This window comes from Peromyscus eremicus, chromosome 1, assembly GCF_949786415.1.
Source record: "Peromyscus eremicus chromosome 1, PerEre_H2_v1, whole genome shotgun sequence".
In the NCBI taxonomy this organism is placed as follows: Eukaryota; Metazoa; Chordata; class Mammalia; order Rodentia; family Cricetidae; genus Peromyscus; species Peromyscus eremicus.
The window spans coordinates 115,446,310-115,460,888 of NC_081416.1; the positions used below are offsets into that span (position 1 = coordinate 115,446,310).

The window sequence follows — 14,579 nt, forward strand, 5'->3', positions numbered from 1 at the left end:
TCCCACACGCGCGCACGAGCGCGGCGCGGCCACCGCCTGGACGCCAACCTTACAGAGCCGGCGGATGGTGCCGGCGTGCGCGCCCGCCGCTCCCCCGGTCCCGCCCCGCCCCTCGCCCGGGCATGCGCAGTGCCTGCGAGGAGCCTGGAGCGCGCGGGCCCCGCCCTCCGCCCTGCCGGGCCCCGCCGGGAGGTGTGTGCTCGGGCCGGCGCTCTTTGTGCGCTTCTCGGGCTGGGGGTGGCGGCGGAGGAAGGGTAAAACGGGACGAGCGGGAGGCCGCGGCGAACTGCGCCCCCTCCCGGCTCCTCCGCCGACAGCCTCCGAGCGCAAGAAAGAAGAAAGGCGGTTTTGAGGGGCGGGCCGGGGCGGGGTTCGGGCCTCGGCGCATCTCCTTCCTCCGGGGGGCGGGGGGGGGGCGCCCCTTCGAGCTCAGCGCGCGTCCGCGTCTCCCTTCTTTGTTCCGGGAGCCCGCCTGTTTATCCGCGCCCCTGAGCCCTATCTCAGGCTGTTGGGCCAGTACTCCGGGGTTTCCCTAATCCTGCCAAGATTCGCCTGGAGAGGGATGCCTGCGAGAACCCCAAGGCCACTTGTCTACGCCCCAGACCCGCTTACTGGAGAGACCCCCTCTCCCCCGGTTGAGGGCGACCCCGGGGACCCAGGGCGGATCTGAGGGACTCAGAAAAGGGAAGCAGCACCCCCCACCCCCCGGACTCCGGCTTTTATCCACAATACCTCCCCTGCCCAGTGCCTGGGTGGTTTTGAACATTAAACGTGGCCGTAGATGGCAGCGCAGTTGGGAGTAGCCAGTTCTGCAAGCGCCTGTAGATACTTTCAAGCGCGCGAAGGTGACCTGAGCCTACTGGCTCACCTGGAGCTGTCTCGGGGCTGAGGTGCTGATTGTTTCCTTAGGGAAATGAGGCTGAAGAGCCGCTTTACTGGGGCTATTTCCTCAGGATGTTTATGTCAGCTTCCCCCAAGCGGGCTGTGTTTTTCTTCAAAGAAGCGGTTCTACGAGGGGAGCGCGCGGGAGGGGGGGGGGAGCAGGGGAGGGCGTGTAAGAAGATGGTGGTGTAGAATCCGCGGACCTGGGGCTCCAGTAGGGAGTTCTTGCTTATGAACTCAGAGTCAAATTGGTTTGGGAATAAGGAAGGAGTGCCCTTGACGACTCTTGCCTAGACGAGTACTGGAGCAAAATCGCCCTGCCTAGAAAGAGTGACGGGAGAGGCGCGTGTGAGGGCAAGAAGCAAAAGAAGCCTGTCATCCCAGCACTAGAGAGGCTGAAGCAGAATTCCGACCAGTTCCTGGCCAGCCTGGGCTATGTTAGTGGGTTCTAGGCCAGTCTGGGCTACAGTGTGAGACCCTGATTTGTAAAAGTCAACAAAAAGGGGCCGTTAGGGAAAGACCATTTTCACCTTGCCAGCACACGTTAGCATCTGTTTGGGGCCTACTGAGGTCCCTTTAAAAAAAAAAAAAAAGAAAAGAAAAGAAAACAGATTATGATGGCGTGCCTGTGAGCAGGGTGGAAGGTCCCTCAGGATACCTGCAGTAGGGAGCTTGCCCATAGATTTTTTGCTAGTCTGCCATAACTCTATTCCCCTGGAACCTGCTCGTAATAAGATTTCGGATGAGTTACTTCTGAAAATTTGGAGGATTTGGCTCTTCACAGAAGTCCTCAGGGACTCTGGCTCATTAGCAGGAAGGTGAATGCAATGCTTCACCAAGGTGACATGTTTAATGTCACTCTTCCCTGCTGGATGAAAGCGAAAGCGGGAGCCGCACTTGCTTATAACTGTGAAAGGTGGATGAAATCACACTTTTTTTTTTTTTGCCCCACATGAAAGCAAAGTGGAAACTCTGACCTTAGGAATTCATGACCCATCTTGACAGGACCAGGTAGTCCAGACTGGGGGCTGTTTGGTGAGGCCTGTGAAGATCAGTGTTCTGGAGACACAGCGGCATCGAAGAGGTTCCTGAGAGCATTGCAGGGTGACTGATGTGATAGCAATGATAACCTCTGAAAAGTCCAGTCTGCATCCCCAGCTGGACTTCCGTGTGGACTATGGAAAGACCAGTATCCAGCTTCCAGTCTGAAGCAAACAGAGAACAGGAGGCGGGGAGCTCATTGTGGATGACAAGATACTAGCGGGGCGCTTTCCTCCACCCTTCTCTGCTTGCACGCAATACAACGTACTGGGCGCTGGAGTGTTTTCAGACCCTTGAATCTTTTTATAGAAATAGCTCAGAAAATTTCATTTTCAATTGATGTCTTATAAGTCAAGACATCAGTACAACATGCCCTAATCCCATAGTTTCTGTTAGACTGTTCCAGGCTCCTGTTGGACCCCAGAGCTTAACTACTTTTCCTGATCCAGGACACATTCCCCAAGGACTTCTTCGTGGGGCTATATTGTGTTTTTTATTACCACAAGAGAAAAGTGTTGCAGGTATGGGCTGGCATTGAGCATTTCAGCTGCTATAAAATATGAAAGGTTCAAGCCATCTCCTGAAAGCAAACAAGAGTAGCAATAAGACAGCCTGCATCCGTTTCGAGAGGTGTCAAAAGCTGCTTTACACACATCTTGCAAACTGAGGAGATGGCCAGAGGAGTTCAAATCTCCATGTGAATGGATGCAAGCTCACTTCAGTCAGTGTGACTGGGTATGAGAAAAGCGTTGGTACAAAAATGAGCAAGATCCTGGGGCAAAGACTCTTCCCTGAGCCATTGTTCCTGTGCAAACCAGGCACAGAGAGGTCCAAATGAGCGAAGTAGTGACTCCACCTTGGGTCCTGGGAGGACTTCACGGAGATGGGGATAAGTGTGTTGTGCTGCAGTGAAGGAGATGCAAGAATTTATTGAGACCAGGGCTTTGCGGTGTGCAGCATCTACTTAGGAACCCAATGCCTGCTTATTAGATGAATGAGTGAGTCAGGCAGAAGAGCCTTGAAGGCATAATTTCCTTAAGTACATACATGAATAATTCAGTCTCCAGGAAACAGTCCAAATGACTCCAGCCACAACAACATGACTTTGGGCAATGTTTAGTAATCACAGATAATATTTATTACACACATATAATGTGCCAGGCAGTTTATAAATGCTTTCCAATATAGTGTGAGATTTAATTCTTAAAATTTCCCAGAGTCAAAGACTGTCCATGTACCCATTTTACAGATGAAAATTAGCTGAGTACCTTATCCCAACAGAGCCAGATTTCCTTCAAGTCCGTGAAGCTTTACTGTAGGGACTTTCACCTAACAGAGTACCTCCCCAAGATACAGAGAGAAGTCCTAGCACCTTCTTTACAGGATCGTGTGTTTTAGTAACATTGTCAACAATGATGTTTTTTGTTCAATTTCTTAAGGAGAACCCCTAAGATGAAGTAAGATTCAGTATCAACAAATCTTAGAAAAACTATTGTCCCCAAGGCCACATGGCTGGTAAGTGGCATCGGATCCTGTGATCTTGACCAAGCTTCTAAGTTCCTTCCTGTCTCTGAGCCCTGGGTCCTCAGTTAGAAGTTGGAAATATTTACACCCTACATCCTACACAGGGTTGTAAAGAACACGTGTGGGAAGGGATTTGAAAGTTCTTTGTTGTTCTTCTGGTTTTCCATTGTCTCTGGATTGTTAACATGTCAGTGACACGGAGTTCCTGCAACCCGCATCTATTTACTGAAATGTTTTAATAATGTAGGAAATCCTCTCCATATGCTGACTGAGCATGAACAACAAGGAATGTGTGTCTGTGTGCATGTGTGCATGTGTTCAACTGTGTGTGCGAGCAGTAAGTCTTAGAAACAGAATAAACAATACAAATGCATCAAAATCTTAACTTTTTTTTTTTTTTTGGTTTTTCGAGACAGGGTTTCTCTGTGTAGCTTTGCGCCTCTCCTGGAACTCACTTGGTAGCCCAGGCTGGCCTCGAACTCACAGAAATCCGCCTGGCTCTGCCTCCCGAGTGCTGGGATTAAAGGCGTGCGCCACCACCGCCCGGCCAAAATCTTAACTTTTTTACTGAAACAATTTTTCTTTCACTTTCTGTGTGTCTTAAGACCTGAACATACATCTTTAGTCAATTAACTTTTCCAAGTAATATCTAGGATCTGTAGAGAAGCTCGTTGAATAAAGTACTGTTGGTTCAACCATGAGGACTGGAGGAGTTCAGATCCATAGCACCCACACAACAAACATGGCTTGGTAGTACATCACTAAAAGCACTTCGAGGACAGGGACAGGCAGACCCAAGGGACCAGTGAAGGAGATGCAAGAATTTATAGAGGCCAGAGCTTTGCGGTGTGTAGCATCTACTTAGGAACCGGCATGAGTGGCAAACTCCAGGTTCAGTGAGAGACCCTCTCTCAAAAGATAAAAATAAAGTGGAGTGTGATTGACAAAGGACACCCAGTGCTGACCTCTGGCTTCCACGGGCACACACAGACAAGTGCTTACCACACACATATACACACACTCGGGGTGTAAAATGCACTTAGTTTTAACTTTTTAAATAATGCTAAGAAGCAAACAAAATTCCCCGTCCTTGCCATAGGGAATGGTTTTGGGGACCCTACACAGTTGCTCTCCCCAAACTCACAGTGGGGCTCCATTTCAAAGGACAACATCCACACAGCTCATTGAACATAGAGAAATCAAGCTGGTGCCTTTGTGGAGCCTTCGCCCCTAAATTCTAGTCTCTTTGGTGTGGGAAGGTACACTGCAGGCTACCAAAAGAGAAATCTGGACCCCAACCCCACCCCAAATCCTTTGACCTACACTCTGTCCTCCCCACTAGATGTACCGGGGCAGTGGTGGCTCAGAACTTGTGGGAGTGGCCAGGCAATGTCTGATTTATCTTGAGGTCCACTCCGCGAGAAGGAGCCCATGCCCGACACTGGATGGCCAGGAACCAGAGACTGGATAGCCCAGAGACCAAGAGTACAACCAAACACGACTGAAAAAAAGTAAATAAATAAAATAAAATAAAAATTATAAAATAATATTTTCCTGATATTCTGCTACACTCATAGATCTGTGCCTTGTCCAGTCATCATCACAGAGGCTTCCACCAGCAGTCGATGGGAGTGGGTGTAGAGGCCAACAGCCAGACCTTACGCAGAGAGAGAGTCTAAACTGGAGGTCTCCATCAGCAACCCCTCCACACACCTGGAGCTTGGGGAGATCCCAGGGAAGAGGGAGCAGAAAGATTGTAAGAGTCAGAGGGAATGGAGGACACCAGAACATGGTCCACTGAATCAACTATTCAGGGCACACGTAGGCTCACAGAGACTGAAGCAGCAATCATGGGGCCTGCATAGGGCTGCACCACGTCCTCTGTGTATATGTTGTAGCTGTTAGCTTGGTGTTTTTATGGGACTCCTAACAGTGGGAGCGGGTGTGTCTCTGATGCTCTTTTTCCTAGGGGGACTCTTCCTCCTACTGGGTTGCCTTGTCCAGCTTCAAAGTGAGGGCTTTGCCTTGTCTGACTGTATCTTGTTTTGCTGTGTTTGAGTGTTGTCTCTTGGAGGCCTGTGCTTTTCTGAAGGGAGATAGATGGAGGGAGAGTGGATCTGAGGGAGTTGGGGGAGAGCTGGGAGAGCGGGGAGAGGTAAACTGTGGTTAGGATGTATTGTATGAGAGAAGAATCTATTTTCAATTTTTTTTAAAAAGGGAACTATCTAAAGCCCATTTCTTAAAGCTGTTGGAATTATGAGAGTAGACAGGACAAAATTTTCAGAACATTTATTAAATCAGCCTGTAATAACACAGCTTGACTTCTAAAATTTAATATCAGCTAATAGTCAGCGATCAGCATTCTGCAGTTGCCAGAAAGGAAGAAGAAAGGAAAGATCTGTCAGAGAGACCAGGATTCCAGGAATGGAAGCTCACAGTCCTCAGTGAAGAGGTATGGCTTTCTTATTCCTAAGCAGAGCTGAGACAGATAGGACTACAGAATTCCAGCATTTGCAACAGTTAAATGCTGTCTTTCCCAAAGTCTCCTGTTGGAGCCCTACCTGTCAACCTGATGAAACCCGTGGACGGGCAGACTTGGGATGTCCAGAGTCCTCTTTTGACAGCAAGCACACTGAAAGCCAGTGTAGGACACTGTCAGTCTTGAGCCAAAGGCTTGCTAATTGTTTGGCCAGAGCACAAAGCCAGAATCCAAGGCTCTCAGTGAGGTTCTCTTGCTCTATTGTTTAAGGAAATATGGTCTAGTGAACATCTCCCCTGTCCCTTACGTGGCACTGAGATAGCTTCATGGTCAATGTTTCTGGAATCTAACTGAGGTGGTTGCTGAAGGAATTGCTCCTGGATCTAGGGAGTGGAAAATAAGAAAGGAAGGGTCTTGTAGGACATGCAAAAGCAGCATCTGGGGCTTCCTCCCATTCTGCCTTCCCTCTGTGGCTCCTGATTGCCTCTGGATGAAGAAAATGTCCCCAGGGACTACATCCCCTGCTTGCAGACTCTGTGGTGGAACAAACATCATCATGGTGGTACCAGCTGTTCTTGCCATGAAGGTCAAAAGAAATAAAATAAGCAATTTATATCAGCATTTGATTCCAAGAAAACACTTCGTTATTGACTCTCATGGTATCCATAAGATAGATATTATTATTTTTTTTTTTACTCTGTAAACAAACTTTCCCAAGTCCACATTTCTAGGAATAGTTAAGGCTAGAATTCCAGCATCTAGACTCCAGCTGCTTTCTGAAATAAGCTATGTCCAGGAAAATACAGAGAAAATTGTGAAGACTCAAAACCATAGTAGTGGAAATAATGAAATAGCACTCACTCCTGAGACAGGCCACTGAGGAGATTCCTCAGCGATATGGATGTCAGTGAGATGTCAAGTGGTAATAAAAATAAATGAACAGAATAAGAGAGAGTGTGTCTCATGATCATAGGTGCTTAGTAAACAGCCTTCAAACAAGAAGACTGGGAAGGGACAGTAAACAATGGGAGGCACGGAGCGCTTTGCCATGTCTAAAGAACTATTTGAATTAAACTCTTTCATTAAAGGAAAAAAAACTATTCGAGAAGAACGTCTAGAAACTCTACAGGACAGAACAAGGGTAGATAGATATTCTTGGAAGGTAGCACTGGGATAAGAAAATTTCCTTAAGCCAAGAGTCGTCTGCAGGTGGGTGGCCTACTTCACGGCTGATGCACAGGCATGCCCATGGGCACAGACACCTAGGAAAGGTCTGGATGTGGATTGTGTACACAGGTGAATTTCATCAATTTTGAGGGTGTTTTTCTTTCTCTTGTTGACTTTCAGCTGGTCCTTCAGTTCCTGGGCTTTGGATTTCTCATCTGTGAAGTAGGAGTCCTGGTGCTCACTTAGGCCTTTCTGTCAGCAGGATGTGGATACAGTCAGCTGGGATGAGGGCTTTCTGCGTCCCATTGACAGGAAGGTGAAAACCCTTTCATCTCCATTTTACTGCTTTAACTGTATGATGATAGGTTCTTTGTTCTTGCACCATACAGTTTTGGTTGGCTGACTGGCTGGCTGGCCGGCTGTTTGGTTGGTATTGGGTCTCACTATGTACCCAGACTGGCATTGATCCTCCTGCATGCTTCAGCCCCATAGTACTGGCATTAGAGAATGCATCACCACATCCAGCTTTGTTCTCTTAACTTTTTTATTTTATTTTATTTTTTTTTTATTTATTATTTTTTTTTGGTTTTTCGAGACAGGGTTTCTCTGTGTAGCTTTGCACCTTTCCTGGAACTCACTTGGTAGCCCAGGCTGGCCTTGACTTTTTTTTTTTAAAATAAGAAATACTCTTACAACCTAGAGAGTTTTTGTGTCTGTATTAAATGTATGTTGACCAAAAATCAAGATGTTAATAATGCAACACAGCCATGATATTAACATAAATAATCCTGAGGTAAAATTATTTCTTTCTCATCACATCAGTTAAAACAATAAAAATTATGCCAATAGTGCTATTAAAATTTTAACTTCACCTGGGTATAGTGTCATACAAGTTTAATCCCAACACTTGGGAGGTAGGAGATCAGGAGTTCAAGATTATCACCAGCTACAGAGCTAGTTCAGAGCTAACCTGGACTACATGAGAGCCTGTCTCTAAAAAAAAGAGCAAAAAAAACCCCAATGCTTTCAAGTTAGCACAATTGCTACTATACCCAACCAGACCATTAAAATATAAACTACCAGGTTCAATTTCTTGGAATGGAAATAGTCTCTAGCCAGAAAATTTTAATAAGATTTATAAATAAACAGTATAAAACAAAGCAAAATAAAGGTCATCAAACAACCAAACAATTTCAATACCATCATCAAAGTCATCAAACAGTGGTGGTGGTGGTGGTGGTGGTGATGGTGGTGGTGGTGGTGGCGCACGCCTTTAATCCCAGGCCTCGGGAGGCAGAGGCAGGTGGATCTCAGAGTTGGAGGTCAGCCTGGGCTACAGAGTTCCAGAACAGCCAGGACTATGTAAAGAGACCCTGTAACACGAATCTTAAAAGTCTTATTAATAAAAACCCGGCGCCAGGTATTGGGGTGAATTCTGAAAGATCAGAGAGATAGTACAAGCCACAGCCAACCTCACCTTGCCAACTCCTCAGCCGATCCTGTTTCCTCAGACTGGAAGCCTCTGAGTCCTCACCTGAGTGGATCTCAGCTAAACTGCTCCTAAAAAGCCTAAAAGCTTAAAAGCCTTTAGTTCCTGGTCCTCACGCCTTATATACCTTTCTGCTTCCTATCGGCACTTCCTGGGATTAAAGGCGTGTGTCTTTCCCAAGCAAGACATGAGATCTCAAGTGCTGGGATTAAAGGTGTGTGCCACACCTGGTCCTGTTCTTAATGTGGCCCTGAACTCACAGAGATCCAGATGGATCTCTGCCTCCAGAATGCTAGGATTAAAGGCATGTGTGCCACCACTGTCTAGCCCCTATGTCTAATCTAGTGGCTGTTCTGTCCTCTGACCCCAGATAAGTTTTATTAGGGTACATAATATATTGGAGGACACAATATATTAACACAAGACCCTGTCTCAAAAAAAAAAAAAAAAAAAAAAAAAAAAAAAAAAAAAAAAAAAAAAACCCAAGGGCATCGAATAGCAACAAGTCAATAACTGGCCAGAAGGGAAATGCACTCACCCTTGAAGAAGACACTGGTCAGGTTGGATCTGATGCATTTTGTAAAGTTAAGGTCAGGGTCTCAGGAGATGGACAGGTCTGACAGTTCCTTAAAGACCTAGAAGTTGTGGCCTTGACCCTCCAGCTTCTCTTTCTGCACTCAGCTTTCTCACAGGTGAAGCGGGGGTTTAGAGCATCAGGCTTTGCTGACAGCAGAAATGGCACTGGTTGATTAGAGTGGTGACATGTATCATTAATAAGAATTCTGCAAAAGAAGATGTATTTAACTGTGTTATATAGCTGCAAAAATTAAAACATTCTAACATCAAAGGGGAGTTTGCCTCTAAAGCAGATGTAAAACTTTGGAAACAAATCTGAAATGAAATGAATTTACTACATAACAAAGAGAGAAATTGGCTTTTAAGAATACAGTAGTTGTGGGTTGTTTTTAGTGTGTGTGTGTGTTTCAGTGGTGGGAGCTGAAGTTAAGTGCTCAGGTGTCAGGTAGGCACTCCACCACTGCCCTCACAGAATATACTCAAATAAATTCCAGGTGATTTGGGAGTTCAGTTTAAAATCATTCACTTGTAAAAAGAACTAACAGAAATGAACACCACTGCTTCCATAATTTTGTAGTAAGGGAAGGACTTTTTCGGCATGATTCTAGTCGTGGGAACAATTTAGGTGAATTCCTACAGAAGCAAACTTAAAAACTATATCTATGTAGTACCATATAGCAGGATTCCCTACGTGTAACCTACATAACCCCAGATGTACCAGTGGGGGAACATAAGAAGTAGTAATGTGGTTTTCTTCTTTTTAATATATGAACTTGAACTAAAACATTAGACAAATAATGTTACAGCTGGCTCTCAGTTTAGGCAGATAGATGAATGGATGGATAGATAGATGAGTAGATGAATGGATGGACAGATAGATGATAGATAGAATGTACAAATAGCTAGTGGTTTGACACAGAAGCTGGAGAAAAGATGACATTCTAATAAGGCTAATTCTTTTAAAAAATCATTTATACTTGGAATTTCATGTAATCCTCTCAAAACCTATCCTATGCCACAGAACAAATGAGAAGTGGTAGCAATGCCATGGAGTAGAAGGATCAGGCAAGGCTTGCCTGGGGACCTGCCCATCCTTTCCACAAATGCTTAGAGGGTCCATTCCGGTGGGCGCTGGACTGGCACCTTAGAGTAAGAAGTGATCCAAAGGGAGACCTGGGTTCTGCCTACAGTATAGAAGATGGACAGCATTCATGCATGAACACACACACACACACACACACACACACACACACACACACACACAGGTACATACATACATACATACATATACATATTCCCACCAATAATCCACACATTATACATTTAAATAGTCAAAAGTTATGGATGGAGTTAGTAACTGCCGAAGAGGATTCTTGTAGGTGGTTGACAGAACTCAAGGAACTGAAACTCTGGATTGGAATTTAGAGCTCTGCTGTGGGATGTTCTCTATGCTGTGAATGCATTGCTATGATTGATTGATAAATAAAACGCTGATTGGCCAGTAGCCAGGCAGGAAGTATAGGCGAGACTAGCAGAGAGGAGAACTGGGGGAATAGAAAGGCGGAGTCTATGAGATGCTGCCAGCCGCCACCATGAGAAGCAGGATGTAAAGTACCGGTAAGCCACAAGCCACGTAGCAATAAATCTATAAATATAGATTTATAGAAATGGGTTAATTTAAGATAGAAGAACTAGATAACAAGAAGCCTGCCACGGCCAGTTTGTAAGCAATAAAAGTCTCTGTGTGTTTACTCAGTTGGGTCTGAGTGGCTGCGGGACTGGGGGGTGAGAGAGATTTGTCCTGACCATGGGCCAGGCAGGACTGGAGGAAACTCCAGCTACAGAACTGTTCATCTTCTGCTTTGGACTCTGGTCACTCAGGGAACTCACCTCAACTCTCACTTCTCTTCTTTTGCTTCCCTTCACCCCAAGACCCACCCATACTACTGAAGGGTCCCAAGTTCACATCACACACAGGTGCATGCACACACTGGAACTTCCCCCAAAGCAATCAACCCTTGGATACCTCTGAGCCCCGGGTATACACACTTACAGTGAAGGCTCTGGATGAACTGTCAGAGAGAGAGCCACACAGACACACATCAGGGCCTTCTGGACAGCTTAAGTGGCAGGACAGAAAGTTACGGGGACACGGGGAGGGAAGCAGTCACTCACTCCGTTGAGGTCTCTCAGCAGCCGAGGGTCAAGAATGCCAACACAGTTAACATATCCTGTGAAGTATTGCCCACAATGACACAACACTGCTTTTGTAGATAGATGCTTTACATAAAAATGTTTAAACAGCAGTGACACACACGAGGTCCTGAGCAGATGAGGCCTTTCTCCTTTCTCAAATGTGAATGTGTGATTTTTCTAGAACTCTCAAGAGGAACCCCATCAAAGGTAAAGGCAGGCCTTAGCACCCTTGTGTAACCACCGGGACCCAAGGTTTTATATGTTTCTGTCCCAGTCTTATTCAAAGCGGCTCCAAGACCGTCCCGTCATCTCATTTGTAAAGACAGAGGGTCAGGGGCTTCGCCACCCTTTGGGCTGTACCCCGAGAGGCACCAAATTTGTATGTGTAGCTCCTGCTAAAACAGTTGAGCCTGCTTCTCCCCTGAGAGGCCTACCCCCACACTTGAGTCTTCTTCTTTCTCTTCACACCTGTGCTAACACCTAGGATAAACTTTCTTCTTAAAAAAATCCAACTCTGCTTCAAACTCGCTCAACTTCAAATTCTCCCCTGTAACAAAATTAGGCATCCCTTCTTCACTTGAGTAGAGAGCTCTAAAAAGAACTCCATGGGCTGCTGGGGCTTCATGTAGAGCAAGACCCTCTAAAAGCAAAAAGCCTATCCAGGGTAGGGGTCTCTCCTAACTAGCACAACCTAACCCACCAAATAGCTAGACAGTAACTCCTGAGATACGCGCTCATATCCTCTCCATACGGAAAAAAGTGCAAGTTGACTTGGGGAGCTTTGGATGCCACAGATGTTGAGAATCTTTCCACATGTAGAGTCTCCCACTGATTCCTTCCTCCCTCCCTCCCTCCCTTATTATCCTCCCTTTCCCTTGCATCTTCTTCCCTCTCATACACAGATATTTAGAAGATGCTTCTCGTGCATCAGAGTCCAGAGCAATCAAGACAGAAAGCCAGGAAGAATTTAGGGACCAGAGAGAGCAGACCAGCCTTGATGACACACAAATAAATGCACAGTTACACCAATTACACCCCGGATAAGGCAGGGACAGATAAGCATGTGTTGATCTGTTAGTTGCCTTTGATTTCAGGCTTCCTGCTGTGAAGGGGAGGGGTGTAAATCTGCCTTTCTCTTGAAGCCAAGGGCCTTACATATTTTCACACACTCCTCCCTGTGGATGCATTTCTGACAGCTAGCCAGAACTGGCGAGTGCTTCCCACAAGCACAGGAGCCACTGTGATTAAATCAATGCTACCACTTTATTACTGCAGTAGAAGCTAACCAAAAACTTCCGTGACCCAAATTCCTGCAGTGTTACAAAACCGATTGTCGTGAAGACCATGGTGCAGGGTTCTATGGGAATGGAGAAAGTGGGTAATGTGCTTCATGGTAGAGAGACGCTGCTCCTTGTCCCTCCTGACAGCCCTGCACCTCTGCAGGGTAGACAGGTGTGGTGGGTGACACTTCCCACATCACTGCTTTTGTTTCCAGATTGCACTACGCCAGACCATTCCTAGTGAATGAGTCCTCCCTTTAGAACAAGACTAAAATTTTGAGGGGTACCTGAGTCTTAAACAAACAACCCAAAACAAAAACAAACAAAACAAAACAAAAACCCAGGAAGGGTTGGGTTGGTGCCAGCTCCTTGCAGCCATAACCAGTTGCATGAAATGTCATACAGCTGCTACTATTAAATCCATGTGGATCTACGTAGAGAAAATAGATAGCATTTTATGTTAAAATAGCTTTGCATTGAGGGGCAGAACCCTAGAAAGACAATCCACATAAGCTGTTAACATTGGCAACCTGGATTTTTGATTGCCAATTGACCATGTATTTTCACTAATAGCTTTCATTGCTTCTAGTAAGGATTAAATTCCCAGGAAATGTGCCCTGAGAAAAGAACGATTACATCTCTACAATTAGGTAAACATTCCTTGGAGAGTGTCTCTCCTGGCACTCAAATGTTCTAGCAGAAGAAACTCTTAACTCTTAAATTTTAAAGTTCTGTCTGGTTCTCTCTCTCTCTCTCTCTCTCTCTCTCTCTCTCTCTCTCTCTCTCTCTCTCTCACACACACACACACACACACACACACACACACACACACACTCACATATGCTTTCCTACACCTTCCTTGCACAAGTTCTGGGCTAGGAGGCAATGTAGGAACCGGCCCGCCCGGGACTGAGTGCCCTCCCCAAACTAGAGTGCCCTGCTGCATGCTGGTTGCTGAGCTGAGGCTGTGCCACGGGCGGTGAGAAGCTGGCCTCACTCATGAACGTGGTGTCTACTCCACAGCCCTACCCACCTTCACTTCCCTTCTGTCTGCTTAGCTACCTGGAGTGCCTTTCCTCTATCTGCCTACACACTGCACACTGAACAAGGGTTTCATCGTTCCTTGCAGGATTTGGGGAAACACCACACATCAGAATTAGAGCTGAGAAAAGGCCGAGGAAGTGACCAGGAGGGCTATCTCCACAGCATCTTTTATCTTAAAAGTGTGTAATTTTTTATTTAAAAAAAAAATACACCTCTCAAGTGTCTCCTGGCAAGCTGTGAGTACTGATGACTTAGTCATCTTGGTCAAAGTTAAGGCTGAGTGGGATAGAAATCAAACTGCCCTGAAATGTTCCAGATCTGACCCTAGTCTTCATCTCCCTCTCCTCCTCTTCCCCCTTCCATCTCCCCACCTCCCTTTCTTCTTCCTCTTCATTTACTAGCTATCATGAAGCATTTGAAGCTTTATGGACTCTGTTATACCAGCTGCACAGGCCCTTCAGGGATACCTCCATTTACTCATTTGTAGAGTCAGGAAGGTTATTGCTCACTTCTGAAAGCACTTGTTTCAAATTATTTCATTCTTCTAACATGTTGCAAGGCACTTAGCTCCCAGAAAGGACTTGGCCACCACCAGTTATGAGGACCTCAACTTGCATTTTGTTTTTGCACCAGCACATTGCACACTGCTCACACATGGGACTCCGTCCTGAGTGACATCACACTGCTCACACGTGGGACTCCGTCCTGAGTGACATCACACTGCTCACACATGGGACTCCGTCCTGAGTGACATCACACTGCTCACATGTGGGACTCCGTCCTGAGTGACATCACACTGCCCACATGTGGGACTCCGTCCTGAGTGATATCACACTGCTCACACATGGGACTCCATCCGGAGTGTCCTTGTTTTAAATTATTTTCACCTCATAGTTTTTAC

The 14,579-nt window shown here is 46.1% G+C and overlaps 1 long non-coding RNA gene across 1 annotated transcript in view; it reads right to left on the reverse strand.

The window, feature by feature from the left end:
• LOC131917908 (uncharacterized) overlaps positions 1 to 14,330 on the reverse strand; it is a 32,562-nt gene extending 18,232 nt beyond the window's left edge. Inside the window, exons 1-2 of the long non-coding RNA XR_009380778.1 lie at positions 14,188 to 14,330; positions 9,121 to 9,364 (exon numbers count right to left, since the gene is read on the reverse strand). This is a non-coding gene — a long non-coding RNA (uncharacterized LOC131917908). The remainder of the gene's footprint in view (positions 1 to 9,120; positions 9,365 to 14,187) is intronic.
• Positions 14,331 to 14,579: the final 249 nt, after the last annotated feature.